At 50.4% G+C, this 19,070-nt stretch overlaps 1 long non-coding RNA gene across 1 annotated transcript; it reads right to left on the bottom strand.

Moving 5' to 3' along the window:
- Positions 1–456: 456 nt before the first annotated feature.
- LOC142843208 (uncharacterized) lies at positions 457–18,150 on the bottom strand. Its single transcript, XR_012909594.1, has 4 exons — positions 17,755–18,150; positions 4,757–4,843; positions 3,534–3,658; positions 457–2,232 (listed from the first exon to the last, which is right to left on the bottom strand). It is a non-coding gene; the product is annotated as an uncharacterized LOC142843208 (long non-coding RNA).
- Between the last annotated feature and the right edge of the window lie 920 nt (positions 18,151–19,070).

Below are 19,070 nucleotides of genomic sequence, written 5' to 3'. Positions count from 1 at the left end.
GGTGTCCGTACTGCCGCCGAAGGCCATGTTGAAGACCGTGGTCTGTGTGTCCTACCACTGAAGACCGTGTGGATGTCTCTGGTCCCTACTACCATCAGAACCTGTGTGGAAGCCCATGATCTATGATGAGGCTGACTGTTGGGGGCAGGAAAGCTTCTTTTGCAGTGGCACTGATGATCCCAGACTCATAATTGAGAATGAGAGACAAGGATGGTTTCTCCGACAACTTTGTCCCTCACTCCCAAAAAGTGAACTGGTCTAGAGACAGGAAGCTATTGAAGAGAATCCTTAAAAATTGTGATAAAAATGCTGAAGTATAGTTTTTCACAGTTGTCCCTGCCTCTGGCAGGATCAAGGGTGGAGAAGGACTCTGTTTGCTTTGAGGAGCTAGCCACTGGGAGTTCGACCATGCTCCAGTGAGTAAGTATACAAGCAACACAAGCTGGACTTGGTGTGTTCTTTTTTTCTCTTTTCTTTGGGGAAGGCACCAAGTGGGAGGGTGACATGGAGGAATGAGGAGTGAGTGTGATCAAGGTGCATTGAATGAAATTACCAAATAATCAAGAAAAATAGTATGTTAAAAAATAAAGGCTACATGCTCGAGGTGTCAGAGAGGAGAGCAGACTCTACCAGAAACTGGGCTGGAGCCAAGAATCTGGCCACACTCTGCTTGTGGTCTGAAAGCGTGTTATGATTGTGTAGGTGGAGAATTCAAATTAATTGAAATAAAATTAAGTTCAATAGGCAGGCATAGTAAAAGCACACCCATCATTCATGCAGACTCTAATGTGGATCAGTAAGAAACCACCCCTGCCCTGGGCTGGGGGAGCTGGGCACCGTGTTTGTCTTTTCTCCTCAACAATCTGCTCTGGTTTGAATGAGATTGTCTTCATGGGCTCATATGTTTGAACACTTGGTCCACAGTTGGTGGAACTGCTTGGGAAGGAGTAGGAGGTGTGGCCTTGTTGCAGAGGTGTGTCACTTGGGGTGGGGCTTTGAGGTTTCAAGAGCCCACACCATTGCCAGTTCTCTTTCTCTCTCTCTCTTTCTATCTCTCTTGGCCAGTGCAGACTCTAACCCTCTGGAACCATAGGCCCAGTTAAACGCTTTCTTTCAGAAGTTGCCTTGGTCCTGCTGTTTTCTCACAACAACAGAAAGGTAAGATAGGCTGGAAGTGAAGCGAGAAGTCCTGCAGAGAAAAATAAAATTGCAGGACATGGGGAAATATTCCTAACCAATACTAGATGCCCTGAAGCTACAGGAGACACGATGAACATAAAAAAAAAATGCTGTTTCTACCTGATAGAAGACGGCACAGTCAACATCAGCATATAAAGCAGAGACTCAGAGGGCAAAACCACAAGCAAGTCTTGGTTTTAACAAACTGCAAACATGGCCACACTGACAGAAGGGAGCAAGGGAAAGCACGAGGGACACTGAGAGGCACTGATCATGAGAAGCTGCCGTGAGACGAGGATCTGGTGAGATGATGAGGTTGTGCTGGGCACCCTCCAGGCTGGCAGGAACAATTCTACAAGCCCCCTGTTGTCAAGTCTGTGAGTAGGGCCGCCTGTTCCGAACTCTAAAGAAGAGTCTAGAAAACACCTGAAAATATCCATTCCAAAAGGAGCACCCCCCCCCTCTGATCCCTCATGAACAGAATGGAATTCTGTATTAGGTGAGAACAAATTGACTGTGTGTGTGTGTGTGTGTGTGTGTGTGTGTGTGTGTGTGTGTGTTCTATCTACAGGGGATAGGCTCCAGAATGTGTGAGCAACTAACAAACATTTTTCCATCGAGAACACTCAGCGTGATAACAGTCAGTGTGACTTTCACTCTTACAGTGAGACAGAAGTGAAGCAATGGTGTGGGCAGATGCCTCCCTCCTTTGGCATGAGCCTCCTCTTTCTGGATGGAGTAAGAGTTTCCAGATCTCAGAAGAACATTTCTCCAGCTCCATCCTGCTCTCCACGACACAGTAGCCACAGACGTGACGCACCTTGAAGTTGACCGGGTTGGTAATGTTCCCTCTGCGACTTGCTCCAGTCTAGACAGTCAACAAAACCATCCATCTGGCCCTGAGGTGCAGCGCTTGCCAGGCTCCGTGGGACACACACGGCCCATAGCCAACTCGAAATGCCAGCACGTCATCCTGGAGTACTATCCTGGGAGAGACGTGCCGTGCGCCACTGGGTCATGTGCCGTAGCAACAGTCAACAACTTCCAGAACACCTACAATGGCAAAGGAGGCACGATCAATATTCTGAGCATGGATTGCCTTTGTTTTTGATATAAAGGTTTTATTAAATGTTATTCATTCTTTGAGAACTGTGTACAATGTATTTTGATCCTATTCTTCCCAGGTCCTTCTCCAACTCCTCCCATACAGATCCACTTTCACTCCTCACACATTCCAAACCTCATGCTCTCTCTCTTCTTTGAAAGATCCCCTGAGCTGCACGTATGCTCTTACACGTGAGGCCATCCACAGGAGTGTGGTTGACCTACCGGGGGCCAGTGACACCCTGAAAGAAAACTGACCCTCCCTCCCCAGAGGCCTTCGAGAGTCCGATCCTCAGCTAGGGGTGGGGGCTCTGAGCTCCTTTCCTCAGTGCTTCAGCGTTAATTGACTTGATTTTGGGCAGACTGCCACAGCTGCTGCAGGTTCGTGTGTGCAGCGGTCCCTATCATTTCCAGAAGACACAGTTTCATTCCGGTCCTCCCTGACCTCTGTCTTACCATCTTCCCACTCCCTATGGTCCCTGAGCTGCGCGGGCGGTGGGGTGGGGTGGGGCGGGTATAATGTGTCTACGGAAAGTTTCCATTCTGAACCTTTGCTGACTCTAATAAATGGACTCATAAGCTCCCTGGGGCATGCACAATCTACTATCACAGGCATCCACATTGCCTCGGGCCACTGCTGACTGATGGAAGGACAAGGAATTCCCTGCAACTATTTAGAAGGATGCGTTGAAGGGTGTTATGAGGTGGCTTTAGGAGGACTGTCACAAGGACTTGTTAATTAAAGCAGAGAAGCTGGAGAAGACCTAAGATAGCAGACAGCACACTGTTGGTCAGGTTTTTACAGCAACTGTGGCCCCTGGCACCTTTCTACGTGCATCTCTGAACACCAGTGCACAGTGCCATAAGTCTCAGCAGAATAAAACCAGAGCTTCATTGTCCCAAGGATAGGCTGGGTAGGAAAGAGGAAAAGGAGCCAAACAAAATAGGAAAACAGAACCAAAGAGGCGGCCAAGAAAGCAAACGGTGCATATGTTAACCCATTTGGCATTTGCTTAAAATCTATGGATGCATTTAGTTTGTTTATGTTACTTAAAAATCCAGTTTTCAGCCAAGGTCCCTTCTGGGCAGTGGTGTAGAGTCTCCCCCTGTGCTGCGAGTCACTCCAGGTAAAACTGGTGCTTTGGTTTGAAATGCCCCCCATGAATTCCTTAGCTGAGAAATTGGTCCCCAGAGTGACTATACTGTGAGATGAAGGTTTCTAGAACATGCTTAGATCTCAGCAGCTGTACCTTCAGGAGCGGACTCACACCACCATAAAAAGGTCCGGGCAAGCAGGGGTGCTTTTATATTCTCTTCTGCCATTCAAGGGTGCAGCAAGATGCTGGACTCCATCTTGGACTTCCGGGCACCAGAACTGCAGGAACATAAATTTCCATTCGTTAGAAAGTACTGGCTATGGAGCATTCTGCTGAGCCAGCATGACACAGACCAGACAGTCACCCATCACCACGTTCTGTGGCAAAGCCGTGGGCTGTGCTTACACTCCTATTGCTCTGTGTTGTGTTGGTTGGGGTGTGATGGTGTGAGGCTCCACATGCCCTCTCTTGGCTAGCGGCTAATGCTGGCCGCTATGGGATGGGACCTCAGCTCTCTTCAGGGCAACTTGAACCCTCTTGCGTAATGACGGCTGTGTTCTAAGAAGAACCACTCCAAAGAGAGAGGTTGGAGGAGGGTCACTCAGCCTTGGGGTCAGCTCAGATTCATGGGACAGAGAAACAGAGTTTCCCTTTTTATGAGGAAGTAGTAAGACTGCACAGGGTATCAGAGACCATGGGGCCCTCTGGAAATTACCACAGCCCTGCAGGTCTATGCAGCACACAGAAAATCATGGATTCATTGAGACTGGGAGCTGGAGAGAGAACATTAGTGAGCGGCTAGTCCAAATATCTCATTTGGTAATGGGTAAATAGAGGCTCAAAAAGGGAAGGCAATGTGTCCACCATCACACAAAAACAGAGAACAGATACCAGCCACGTCTACAGACAAAACAGTATCTTTGTCATCCTTGTTTGTCTAATGACTCTTGATGGATAAGACAAACTAGTTTTCCTATTCTTACCTAGACTATATGTATTTCCATTTATCCGTCTACCATCCATCCATTCATCTATCCATTCACCCACCTACCTACCCGTCCATCCATCCATTCATCTATCCATTCACCCACCTACCTACCCGTCCATCCATCCATTCATCTATCCATTCACCCATCTACCTACCCGTCTATCTATCTATCTATCTATCTATCTATCTATCTATCTATCTATCTACTCACCCAACTACCTACCCATCCATCTATCCATATCTACCCCACCCACCCACCCGTCCATCCATCCACCAGCCTATCCAACCATATATCTATCTGTCTTAGTCACTGTATTATTGCTGTGAAGAGACACCATGACCAAGGCAACTCTTATAAGATAAAGCATTTAATTGGAGGCCTACTTACAGTTTCAGAGGTTGAATCCACTATCATTAAGCAGGAAGCCTGGTGACATGCAGGAGACACAATGCTGGAGTAGTTGAGAACTACATCCTGATCCAAAGTCAGAGAGGGGGAGGGAGAGCAGATGAGACTCAGCCTGGCATGGGCTTTTGAAACCTCAAAGTTAACCCCAAGTGACACCCTTCTTCCAACAAAGCCACACCCCCAATCCTTTTCAAATAGAGTCACTCCCTAAGTGACTAAGCATTCAAATATATGAGCCTGTGAGGGTCATTTTTTTATTCATTTATTTTTATTTTTTTTTTGTGTGCATTGGTGTTTTACCTGCATGCATGTCTGTGTGAGGATGACAGATCCCTGGAACTGGAGTTACAGACAGTCATAAGCTGCCATGTGGGTGCTGGGAATTGAACCCAGGTCCTCTGGAAGAGCAGCGGGTGCTCTTAACCACTGAGCCATCTCTCCAGCCCCTTTGACATTCTTATTCAACCACTACACTATCATCCACCCGTACTTAGAGACATACATATTTATATATCTACACACATCTGCCCACCACCCATCTACTCTTCATTTGTCTTTGATGATCAGTCTTCACCGTCAACTTGACTGGATTTAGAATCGACATGGAAACGCACTTCTGGCTGTACCTATGAAGGTGTTTCCATGAAGATTTAACTGAAGAAGGAAGTCCCATTGTAGATACGGGTGGAACCATCCCACGTGCTGGGGATACCAGACTGAACAAAAAGGAGACACTAATCATTCTGTAGCCTTTTGACTAAGATCACGTGTGAGAAAGAGAGTGAGCTGAGACCCAGCATTCATCTCTCTCTCTCCATCCTGACTGAAGAGGAAGAGTGACCAGCAGCTGCCTCATCTTCCTGCCACCAGGCCTTCCCTCCACGGTGGACTGTGTCCTTAAGCTGTGAGCCAGAATAAGTTCCTCTTGCCCTAAGTTGCTCTTTCTGGGCATTTTGCCACCCCAGTGAGAAAAGTGACCAATATGTCACCCATTCATTCATCTGGACCCTTCCATCTACCTATCCACACCCTGGGCACCGTGCTGGATACCAAAGGCCAGCATACCTGTGGATGCCTGTCACCTGGGTTTCCTCTATGATCACTTTAGTCCTTGCTCCTCGGTCCTCATTTCCCTATGGTAAGTCTCAAGCCCTTAACCATCAGTGACAGCCCTGGGAAGCTGATTGGGCAGCCTGTGATTAGCATTGCATCACAGCTGAACAGAGAGCTTCAGCCATGTTCCCGTGGATGGGTAGGTGAGGAAGGAGCTGCCCCAGCAGAGAAAGATGCTCATGAAGTCCCGAGCAAGCACTACACAGGTTGCATTTTCGGGCACTACACAGGTTGCATTTTCGGGCACTACACAGGTTGCATTTTCATGCTCCCCCAGCTTTGGTGGCACCATGAAAAGCCCGGTGAGGTCACTATCACAGGAAAACGCAGACGTGCTTTATTCCAAGCATGGCATGGGGACTCTAGTCATCATCGCCTTGCTTCTTTTTGGCAGCTAAGCATAGAAGTTGGTCCCACTGTTATCCCCTACTATGGATGACAGCGCTGAGGGTCAGAAAGCTTAGCCATGATCCCCACCTGACAACTAGCACCATGACATGCCTGCCAGGGTCAGCCGTGCACACACCTTTTTACACACGCTTGCCTGCTTACTTAGGATCCAGCAAATGCGCACTGACTGCCTACTGAATTCCCCTGGAGGACCCTCCATCCCAACAGTAGGGGACAGAAAAGCAACAATAACTAATGAAACCTTGTGTGATGGGAGACAACGGGCACTCTGAGAAGACCGAGTAGAGCGAGGCAAGGGTTTGCAGTGTGGGGAAGGGTCACACCAGGATGGTGAGCAGAATTAAAGCTGGCGAAGGCGTGAGTCCAGTAGGGATCTTGGAGTACGGTATCCAAGAAGAGGAATGTCCAGTGCAAAGGTCCTGGGGTGCATCGTCAGGGGAATGTCAAGGTGGGCAGCATGATTACATGAAGAGGGGAGGAGGGGGCAGGGAGGCAACATGAGAGGAGACACAGGGAGACCCTGGAGAGGACTCTGGGGACCTTGGTAAGGACTTGAGCTTCCAGTATAAGGCAGGATGACTCAGGAAGTTAGGAGGCTAGGGGTGGTGAGCTGTGGCTTCACATTGATGGAAATCCGGAGTGCTGGGGAAAAGCTGACTGCAGAGAGCCAGGGTGGAAGAGAGAAGCCAACAGGTTCCCATGCTTTCAGAAGACAGAGCTGGGGTGTGAGCCTTGTGGATGAGCCTGGGCTCTTAAGCTCGAGAAGCAGGAAAGTTGGGAGCTGCTATCTGGTTTGACAGGAGGGCTTCATTGTCCTTGTGGAGACTTAGCCCTGACACACAAGTGTCAAGGCCATGGGAACAGGAAGAAACCCAACTGGAGGTGATAGCGGAGACCTGAGCATCTTGGTAGCAAATAAAGCTACCAAGTAAGATCAGATCAGCAAGGCAAGGAGGAGGGAAGAAAAGGATACAGAAGTTAAGACCACTCCAACACATTCAAGGTCAAAGGGACCATGGGGGGAGGGGGCAAGGAAGACCCATCAGAGAGGTTGGAGCAAGTCACACCGTGCAGCCCCCCTGGGGGGAGCCAGGGCAGGTAAGGGAGGTGACTAAACATCAGGAACAAATGCTCCCCAAGGCTGGTGTGGCTGAGGAGTGACGCAAAGCTCTGGGTTAGTTCTGAAGAAATAATTTGCCTTCCCCAAACTCTTTAATAAAAACACACGAGCTGTTCTGGCTAATACACAAGAGGGAACCGGCCATGAACGGAAATCCCTGTTTATAAAGGTGCATGGCCCCAAGTTACACTTGGAGCAGTTACACGTGCTCCATAGAGACAGAGCTCCGAGGTCTGGTTGTCGAGACAAATGGGGAGATTTGCAATGTAGAAATACTGCCATAGTTATCCCAAGACAGACCAAGGCTGCTTTTCCTGGGCCGGTGCCAGAGTTGTCCTCCCCACCTGGCAGAATTATGCTCTTCCCAGTAAGAGGCAAAGGGCTTAACGATGGACCAGGACTTGATGCAGCCCTGACCTGGTATTGTCCCCTTTGAAGTGCCCTATAGAGGTTCCTCGATGTGGGGGTGGGTTTGATGTCTGGCAATGAGCCAAGGGTGTCTCCTTGTGCTATGAGAATAGAGTCTAATTGGCAGCAATCTTAGTGAACTTACAACACAATCTTAAGAAGCATGCTCTTGGCAAACTTAAAGCTTAGTTATGTCAGAGGCACAGAATTTCCTTCCTGGAATTTCTATGACAGTCTTGGTCGGTGTATACTACTCAGCACGGAACACTCCTCTAGCTAAATTCCACTTTGCGTTATTTAGTATTTTCTTAGCATATCCTTTATAACATCCAGTTATATATTATTATATATGTATATCCAGTTATATATATATAGATATCCAGTTTCTTCTATATCATTCAGACCAATCAATCCCTGCCCATCCTACCAGGAGCTGGTCTGAAGAGTCACATCATGGAGTTGGGAGAAGGGAATGGTCAGGAAAGGGAAGGATGGATGAGCTAAGAGAAAGAGCAGGGCATGAACACAGCTGTCAGGAGCCAAGGCTGGGAGGAAGTTATCCTCGCACAGGTCCTGAGCGTGGACTGAGACAGACTCTGGCCAAATGCACAGAGAAGGAAGTCAGTGTGCTGCACCCAATCTGAAGCCCCAGCTTTGCTAGGGAGCTTCCCAGCCGGAGGCCCTCATCACTCGTGGCTCTTTTGTCTGCTGCCCGTTCTGAAAGGAGGCCAGTCTCTGTGCATGTGGCGTTGGGGCTCAGATGGAGGGGACATCCGTGCTTTCAGAATAACATCCTGCCAGCATTCGGACGGCCCACCTTCTCATTAATTCCCCCAGGAAATAACCAAGCGACTGGCAAATATCCAATTCTCCGAGCAGGAGGTGGTGAGATGCGATGAGGGAGAAAAGCGAGAGCCCCGCAGGCAGGAGCAGTTGCTAGAGATGTCTATTTGTGGCTCTCCGTCTAATGTCTGAAGACGATAATGAATAGTTGTCCTTCCTTCTGCGGCGGGTATCTGCATGGCTCAGACACAGGATGCTGCTACTTCTTGTTTTTCCGAACTACAGGAATGCCTGAGGAAGAATAGGGGTCCTTCGGGGTCTTGAGGGGCAAGGAACACAGGCTGGAGGCATTTGTCTCTAGAAGCAGCGTACACGCCACCAGGGTAGGAAGCTCGCAACTGTCTGGTAGTCTCTGTTGTCAAATGAACCCAACTTCTCCATCTGACAAAGTTCTTTTTGAGATCTGGGCACTGCTCTTGGCACAGGGTGCCGTGAAGGAGATTTACAGGGCTCCTACCCTCAGGGGAGAGACACAGAAAACCATGGCAGCCAAGAGAAAGAGGTGATGGCAGAGAAAGCCAACACGGGACAGAGAATAAAGGATGACGTAGGAGAGTGATGGGGTGGCCAGAGCTGGGACCCCTCATCTGAGATCCAGCAGGTAAAACGCTAGGCGTCAGAGCGGGTTGGGGATGCACTGTGGACAGAGGGGTGGGACTATGTGACGGGCTTGTGCGCTCAGCGAGTAGTTCCCCCCACTTCTCCCACCATCTGGTGCTGCCCTGGAGACCCATGTTCCTGCTTACTGTCCCTGGAGACAGCCCTACAAAGACCCCCAAAAAAAAGTCTTCAAAGGAAAATCTTGCCCCTCCAGGGCCCTCGCCAAGACTCCATCAAGTTGAAGAGTGTCCCTAAAAGAAGTAGAGTTCATACCCCAGGCCCCAGAAGTTATGATGTAAGCTGTTGGATCTTTGAAGATACGGTTACAAGAAAGCTGTGTCTAGACTCAGAGACTAACAGGAGACAGACTCCCTAAGTCACCCAGAGGCCTCTACAGCGGCAGAGGTGCAAAGGAAAGACAGAGGCGTGGTGCTGCGTGGTCTGGGCCCAGACTCGTTAAAAGCTGTGCTCCTGCCAATTTCCACGGGCAACTCTCCTGAATGAGTGGCAGTGGCCTGCCTTTCCCCTGTGTGTCCCAGGGACTGGTCAAAGTGGGACCAGTGCAAAAAGGGAAGAAAATGGCCAGGTAAAAGTTGGGTGGCCAGCCCTACACACATGGCAGCCATCGCTGGTCACCTCTGACTAAAGAACACGAATAATCGTCTTTAAAAATTATTTAATATTTTAGTGTGCATTGGTGTTTTGCCTGTGTGCATGTCTGTGTGAGGGTGTCAGATCCCGTGGAGAACTGGAGTTACAGACAGTTGGGAGCTACTGGGAACTGAACTCAGGTCCTCTGGAAGAGCAGCCAGTGCTCTTAACTGCTGAGCCTTCTCTTCAGTCCCTGCACTAATAATTTTTTTTTTTTGGTTTTTCGAGACAGGGTTTCTCTGTGGCTTTGGAGCCTGTCCTGGAACTAGCTCTGTAGACCAGGCTGGTCTTGAACTCACAGAGATCCGCCTGCCTCTGCCTCCTGAGTGCTGGGATTAAAGGCGTGCGCCACCACCGCCCGGCTGCACTAATAATCTTAAATCACCTTTCAAGGTGGTACTCAATTCACCAGAGCATCTGAAACCATAAAAAGATGACATTGGTGTCCCCACTGCAAATGCTGCCCAGTGCCACCAAGGAGAAGCTACCTTGACTCCTCAGTAATTGGCTGGGGTTTTATTTGTTTGCAGTATTAGGTCTTGAACCCAGGACCTCTGTCTCAGTTTGTTTTCTATTGCTGTGATAAAACGCTGAGCAAAAGCAACTTGGAGAGTAAAGGTTTTTTTATTAGTAGTATTATTATCATCATCATTATCATTGTCACTATCATTAGTAGTAGTAGTAGTATTTGGCTTACACTTCATCACAGTCCATCTGAGGGAAGTCAGGACAGGACCCTGGAGGCAGGAGCTGAAGCAGAAACTCTGGAGTCATGCTGCTTACTGACTTGCTCAGTCTCATTTCTTATACAACCCAGATCCACCCACTCAGTCGTGGCCTCGCCCACTGGGGCTGGTCCCTCCCACATCAATCATTAATCAAGAAAATGCCCCACAGGCTTGCCTACAGGTCAAACTGATGAAGGCATTTTCTCAAATGATCTTCCTCTTCCCAGGTGTCCCTAGGCTTAGCAATGAGCCACAACCTCCGCCTTTTCTTTTCTTTCTTTCTTTTTTTTTTCTCTTTAGTTTGAGACAGGGTTTCAGTAAGTCCTCAGGGGGGACTTGAACTAAGACTACAGGACGGAACCAACAGACCCAGCAGGGGTTGGTTTCCAGTACCGCACCGTTCAGAGTCCTGCCCTCACCTTGCTTGTGTTTTCAAAATCGAACACATCCCTGCAGCTGTGAATTATTTAAACAGCGCAGAATTGTTCCCCTATTAAGCTTCTGCTGTTAAATTAAACCCATGAAAGCATTCATTTCAAAACCAAGGGTTTTCTTTTACGGAACACATTGATTAAAATGTCCCCCTGAAAAGACATTCAAACTCGTATAACAGAAGCGAAATGCGTACAAGCTTCACGGGCTCAACTGGGGAACCTCACTTCTTGGTGCACCCCCGAGGTGGGGGCTGAGTGGCCTCAGCTGGGATGGAGGGGCTTGTTCTCAGGAGGGCAGGCAGCCTGCAGAAACCCAGACCCTGATCAGCCTCCTGGGGGAGAGAATCCAGACTTTGTGGAAGGGGAGACGCCTGTGAGTCATTCTGCTATCTGATGATATTGAGGTGACCTCCCTGCCCACAGTCCCTGTCTGCACTATCCCTTCCCAGAACAGCCGGAGGTGCTCCAAACTCCCCTTTATAATTTGGCTTTTGTTTATTGTTGTTATTTGGTTTTGTTTGGGAGTTTCGAGGGTCTTGCTTGTATAGCCCTGGCTAGCCTGGAACTACTATGTAACCCAGGTTGAGTTCAGATTTGTGTCAATTTTCATGTCTCTGCCTCCTGACTGCTGGGATTACAGGTGTCGAACCCAGCCGTGTGTGTGTGTGTGTGTGTGTGTGTGTGTGTGTGTGTGTGTGTGTGTGTCCGACACCCTCCACCTCAGTTTCTGAGAGGGGCCTCTCACTAACCTGGGATTCACCAATTAGGTAACATTTGCCGGACAGCAAGCACCTATCTGTCACTGTCCTCCCAGCTCCTATCACTGGGATAGGAAGTATGTGCCACAGCACCTGGCTTTTACATGGGTGCTGGGGGGCTGGACTCAGGCCTTGAGTGGCAAGCGACTTACTAGATGAGTCTTCTTCCCAGACCTCTTGTTTACATTTTCAAACGGTGAAATGAGCATTTGGGGGGAAAGTTCTGAGCCACACAATGTGGAAGAGACCCGGGGGGGGGGGCAGGTATATGAGGGCAGGGCAGAGAGGCAGCATTGATGAAGCCAAGGAACCACCAAGATCAGGGAAGGGCCTGGAACAGATTCCCTCGAGGATTCCGGATTCCAGAGAGTCCCAGGCTAGTGCTCACCTGAATTGCAGATGCTACTCTTCAGAGCTGTGAGTGAAGCCAGCCAAGTTCTACAAAGCTACCCAATTTATGATCACCTGTTACCACCCTTGGCCAGACCTTGCCTAGCATTGACAAGACCAGAGTTTCATCTTCAGCACCAAAGGGGAAAAATAAAGCAAAAAACCTGCTAACAAGACCAGGGCTTCACAAACATTAGCGAGAAGGGTTATGGGTGGTCATTGGCCCAGCACAGGCAGAGTCAAGCATCCCTCAACGGGCCTTCCTACTGTTGCTCACACCAAAAAGTCCCTCTCATCTGGTCCCCTCAGGAATCCCAGCCTTAGCCAGCACCTTCCGTGCATGGTTCTCCTGGATCAACCTGCCACTCTGTGGCCTGGAGACTCTGGGCTCCTGGTGAAAATGTATGCGTGGGCTTCTGCTGTGGGCAAAGTTGGGGGCTGGAAACACACAGCCAGGAGCGGCTCACGGTAGCTGTGCAGGCAGCGAGCACCAATGTGTCTCCTCCATCTCGCCAGGAAGCCATCACTATCCTGTGCCTTGCACCAAACACAGGGTATTTTTGCCCGAGGTTGATGTTTTTCATGTGTGATTTTGTTCTTTCCCACAGAAGCTGTAGAACTAAGTGTGTCTGAAGGATCTCGCTGTTGTGTAAAATGTTCCCTCGAGGTATTCGGAAACCGAGGGGCAGGATGCCCTTTGATGCATTGCACAGCTAAAGTCCAGCCAGGCGGGATGTGTGGCTCCCCTTCTCCAATGCTTGAGAGAGTGGGAACTCTCTGTTTGTGCCTGGAAATTAAACAGCCTAGAACTTCCCGGCTTCTGGCATAGCTCCCTTGGGTTCGTGATGTCAGTCCATAGATGGTCTTGAATCTGAGCTCTGAGGAAACCCAGGTCCAAGACATTCTCTGTCTTTACTCAGAGAAGAACTAGGCTGGATCCTGGAGGTGACAGCGTGGCCCACTCTGCTACATACAGAGCCCAATGGGGTTCCATCTCCTGCTGGACCTCAGGCCCCCTCTGCTGTCCACAATCTCTCAATGGTCCTTTGGTGTTGATCTGTTGGAAATGAGACCTGCTATATATACTCTCACCACCAAGTGTGACAACGGGAAAGACGTGTGACACCAGTTATACACAAGAGTGCTCCCCCATAAAGTAGGTGTATGGCTGGTTTCAGTGGTGTGTGATGCAATGCGAGTTTCTCTCCCACCCCAAATCTTAACATTTTCAAAATACCTGAGGCAAAGGAGTCGGGTATTTTTGCCTCCAGCACAGTTCCAGGCTGCCCCTAGTGCTAGTTTGATCCTTTATCGGGAAGCTGAGCCAGGCTTCTATGGAAACACAGCTAGGGTAGAGGGAAAGTGAGAAGCTTCTAGAATGTTCTAGGCCAATATGGTGGCTATGGCGCTAACTCTGACATCTGCTGGAGCACAAGGACATACAGCAGAGCGGAAGGAAAATCCTTCCCGCTAGGATAGCAGGATAAGTTGTGACAGCTGGGCTTCGCTGCTGGTGTGACCTGCTACACTGATGAGGACATCTCAGAAAGCAAAGAAACGACCTGGTAATAGATGCTCCAAGGAGCCCTGGGCTATGGGGCAGGGCTGGCCATACGGCGCCTTCCTGTGGTCCTGGATCTAAGCCCCACCACCACCATGGCCCTAGAACTCACCCAAACTGTTCTACTTGAGCCAACAGCAGATGGCCCGACAATAGAATGAGCTGACTGCCACCCAGACCACGACCACCTCTCTAGGCTGGACTGGCACCGCCTGTGTGGCTCAGAAGGACACACACCAAGTCAACTAACCGGAAGCAGCAGACTGGTGTAGTCAGAACACCCCATGGTCCTCCCCTGGCCCCAGTCCAGGCATTCAGCGGGTCCTCACTGTCTGCTCTGATCTGTTCTAGGACGACGTCACACTCAGCCAGTCCTGGTCCAAGACCCCCAGAGACATGGCAGTGTCCCAGTATGGATGGGGCTGTGTTTCTGGGCCACAGAGAACATAACAGAGTCTAAGACACATTTACCGCCCCATTTCAAGACCAAAGCTAGAAGTGATTCCCGTGACCCAGAGACAGCTGCTGGCTGGAGTCAAGGTCCAAAGCCAAGAACGCATAATAAGGAAATGGAGGTAACCACCCAGGGACCCCGGGAGACATCACCAGGGCTTTCTTCTCTACTCCTAAAACATTTCCTATCGAAGGTATAATGGTCTCTGCTTAGCAAGAATTAAGACTATAAAATGGCTGTGGTATTTTGGTAAAGGAGCAGCTGGAGCTTCTAGAAAGAACACATCCAGACTGCGGCAGAAACGAAGTGAGTGATAGAGCCACGCGGAGCCACGTGAAGCCACGTGGAGCCACGGCAGTTTCCGTTCATGGAGGTGCACAGGTTTGGTGCACCAGCTGCTGCAGCAAGCACCAGACGGTGAGTCTGGGTGTTGCTTGCCAGTGTAGAGGTGGAAACAGGTGCTCCTGACTGCCAGGCCCTGCTCCCTGGTGCTTCCGTGTGTGACCTCACCACCTTGAGCACACAACCTCCAAGACTGCATGTTGGATCGCCTCCCCTGAGCATCAGAGAGCCCAAGCGTTGGCCAGAACCAGACTCACAAGCCTGCATCTCACTTTATTCTTCTCTATTGACTAGGCTTTGCTGGGCTACATCAGATTGCAAAGGAGGCTGGGTAATGTAGTCCAGTGCAAGCTCAGGGGGAAGAAGAAAGGGGATTGGTAGGTATCCAGCCTGTCCGGGGTGTGGCTGCTGATGGAAGGGGAGGATGAAGCCAAAGCTGGCTGTGGCCTTTGTCTAGCACACTGCCCAGCTCAAACATGATCCATCATTATCTCGGTTGCTCTGTCAGCTCCCTCCCTGCTATTTAACCCAAACAGGGAGGATCATCCCCATATTTGACATAAGGAAACTCCAGTTCAGAGACAGGCCATGATTTACCCAGGAGCACATGGCTGTTAAGAGGCCCGGTTGGAGATGGGGCCCAGCCTTCCTGCTTTACACTGCCACCTCTCCCTCTAGACAGCAGGACAGGGAAGAACAAGAGCAGTCGACTCCTTTGTCCCCATTTCCTTGGCTGAGCTGAGGAACCTACAGGCCCAACCCAGGGGTCAGGGAAGTGCCAGGAGTCGGTTCTCGCTTCAACACTGGCATCCTGGGGTGCTGGGGTCTCAGACATTGGGGTCTGGGAGGTAAGGTAGCATGTACTGATCTGCCTGACCTGGAAGATGTAAGAGGTCATCATCACTGTGTCTTCTACCAAGTATTAATTATACAGTGTCCACAGGCAAGACTGGGACAAGGAGGCATAGGATGCTTCTCTGTTCCTGGCCCTGAATGCCAACTGTGAACCAGGCCCCAGACTCACATACCTCATGTCACGGCGTGTCACTAGGATGGAGGCGGGGACTGCCAGCACTGTCTTTGAGAGAAGTGGTGATGGTGATAATGACGTCATACAGTACTTTACTGAGTGTCATAGGCCTAGTCATACTTCAGGCTCTTTAGATGGATTCTCTTTGTAATTTTCACAAAACACGAATAGCAGATTCCTTCTTGCTTCCACTTAACAGAAAAGGACTCCGAGACCCAGGGAGGTGAGCCATCTACTCAGAAGTCTCATGTATGGGAAGGATGTATGCAGGGATCACGTGGCAAAAGCTGGCCCAAGCATATCCAAACCAGCAGGCCAAGCAATGGGCCCCGAGCTCCTCAGACTACAGTGGCTCTACCCCCTCCCTGCTCCAAGCCTTACACACAGAAAGCACACACAGCAAGGCCTATTGACAGTTCAGATGGAGAAGGCTCTTGAGTGGTGAGTCCTATTTTTTCAGCTGTCAATCAGTATGATAGGCATGTGGGTGAATGAAAGAATCCAGGTAATTGTTGGCCAGCCAGGTGGAGGGGGGTGGCGGTGAGCCGTCCTTGAAAGATTTATTTCTGGGGTATCCTCCTTGTCTGCTCTCCACCTAAGAGGTTCACAGGAACCTCTTCAGAATCTGAGGCCCCATCTCAAGCAAGACTCCACTGACAGAGGAGTCCAGGATGCTCCCTAGGCTAGCGCCCCCCAGCTGATGAGGACCCTGTGGGGACCCTTCTGGAATGGAAGGAGCTGCACAAGACTTATAAGGAAAGGAACTGGAGACCGTGGGGGAAGGGCGACTTTGATCCGTAGCCAAAAGAGTGGGGAGTGGGCAACACTTCAGCAAGCTGTTCCTCACCAGCTGACTTTGGTAAAAGAAAGGAAACTCACTAACACCATCTGTTCCCAGAACGGGGCTAGCGTGGGGCCGGGGGCTCCCGCGGCTCCCCCGGACAGACCCAGTTTCAGAAGCTGAGACAGCTGCCCCTGGATTATTTTGGGAATCGGCTCAACTCCGAGGCACCCCGGCCTTCGAGGCATTTCCCGGCACTCTGAAGCTGTTCGCATGCCCCACCGGGGCTGCCAGCTCCTCTCTAGCCCTGGCCGGCTTCCCATCTTCCTGCTCAGCCCACTATAATTATCCTGCTTCCAGCTTCGTCTTCAACAGCGGTTGGAACTGGAGTCGGATTTCATGCCACGAAGGAGGCAGGAGTAGCCTCTGGACTGTGCAGAGCAAGCATGGGAAGGGCTTCTCTCCTCTCACACCCCCCCCAAGCATCCGCTCCCAAGCTCCGGGGATACCCCCACGCCCTTGGGGGATGGTGTGTTTCTGCCTAGATGGCATGGGGCCTCTTGGGCAGAGATGACATCAGGCATGCTGGAGAGAGCTTGGGGATGCCAGGCACTAACGGAGGCAGGAGGGAGGCACGAGGAAAACCAGACCGTGAGTCAGCAGCTCCCACTGTGCCCAGAGGGTTAGAACAGCTTTCAAAGAGGCCAGTGAAACAGGGTCACTCGGGCTGTCGGAGAACTGCAGTCAGAGAGGATAAAGCAAGGAGACCAGCGATCTGGACTTGGGGGGGCGCAGGGGTGAGGGGTGAGAAGGTAGGGTGAGCTGGAGGGAAGCACGGGGGTTTGGTACCCAGACCCTGGAAGAATGGGCTGCTGATCTCAAGTATGGGGGATGATGTCACCAAGTGGATCAAAGAGAGCAAGGCAGGGAGGTCAGAGGCAGCATTGGGGAGAGCAGGCTCTGACTTGGAGGTGAGGGGTTTGAATGGCACCCCAACAGAAGCCAGCCTCTGAATTGAGCTAAGAAGTAGCCTGGTAGCTGCCAAGGGGGGGGGGGGGGGAAGGGGCGGAGTCTCTACCTAATAGGACAGTTTCCATACAGAGAGGGTCCTTCAGGGACTTGAATGAACCACACAGTTAAAGATGCTCCATCACGGAGACAGGGAGATGGCTCAGTTAGTTGTTAAAGCCTTGGCCTTACAAACATAATGACCTGAGTTCAAACCTGCCTTAGGGTTTCAAAAACACCATGAACAAGCAAACTTGAGGAAAGGGTGTACTTAAGCTTAGGGAAGTCAGGACCGGAACCCAAGCAGGAACCTGGAAGCAGAGACCATGGAGAAACACTGCTTACCTGCTTGGTTCCCATGGCTTGCTCAGTCTGCTTTCTTCTAACACCCGGAATACACCAGCCAAGGGGTGGCACTGCCCACAGTGCGTTCCGCCCTCCCCATCAGTCATCCTTAAGAAAATGCACCACAGGCCACTCTGGTGGGTGTATCCTCTCAAATGACTCTAGCTTCTGTCCCTTGTGCCAAGATGACATAAAACTAGTGGGCACAAACCCCACTTGCACAAACCCCACGAGTCTACCTTCGAAAGGCTGGTGCAGCCGTGCGCATGCACAGGTACGTCTCTAGGCTCCCCGGGCATCCAACCTAGCCTACTTGTTGAGACCCTGACCAATAAGAGGCTGTGTAAAAACAATAAATAAGAAGTAAACAGCACCGGAAGAAAGACGCTCCATACATTTGCACAAGCGCGCTAGAAAGAAGAAATACAGGCTAGCGCTTAGCTGGGACAGTGGCCCTCGTGGGGGAGGGGTGGGAACGGTCAGGCACGGGAACTGAAGGCGTGGGAACACGGAAGGCGGGACCAACACTCCCTCCTCCAGGAAAGCAGAACGAGAGGAGCCTGCCGAATTGAGGCTGGACCCATGCAGAGACCCAGGAGGAGGGGCGGGGCTTATGTGGGAGAACCTCGAGGCCTCCAGAATCTGTGGGTCAGAGCACCGGAAGTGGGAACTGCAGGGAGAAGAGGGAGGTTGGGCAACACCGTCCTTCATTACACGGGTCAAGGAGAGAGCTCCCTGGTGTGTTCTGCTGAGAAAGGAGCCACCAGCAAGAAGAAATGACACAGCCTCCAAGATCAGGCTAGACTGCCTGTCACCACCAACACAGGGAGGGTCCGTACTGCCGGTGGTGAGGCCCCTGAGCTCCGGACCCACCTTACAGGCTCCTGTTATGTCTCCAAGGACCAGATGAAAGTGAAGGTGTGACTCAGTACCCGGAAAGCAGGAGGCACTGGGCTTGAGACCTGCACCACACAGATCGAATGGACTCCCAGTAACTTAACTGAATCTCAAATGCATGTAAAGAAATATTTTAGGGGGGTTAAGAACACTTGTTGCTCTTGCAGAAGGCTCAGGTTTGATTCCTAGCACCCACATGGCAGCTCACGACCATCTGTAACTACAGTTTCAGGGAATCCAACAACCTTTTGTAGCCTCTGTGGGCACCAGGCATGCATGTGATACACATGTGTATATGTACATAAAACATAGACATATATAAATGCAAATATATCAATACACATAAACACACAGACATAGATGCATGTATAGCATCCCTATGCATAAAATAAAATAAATGACTCTTTTTAAATGCTTCA

This window comes from Microtus pennsylvanicus, chromosome 2 (genome assembly GCF_037038515.1).
Source record: "Microtus pennsylvanicus isolate mMicPen1 chromosome 2, mMicPen1.hap1, whole genome shotgun sequence".
NCBI classification, from domain to species: Eukaryota; Metazoa; Chordata; class Mammalia; order Rodentia; family Cricetidae; genus Microtus; species Microtus pennsylvanicus.
This window is presented reverse-complemented; position numbering and strand designations above follow the sequence as displayed.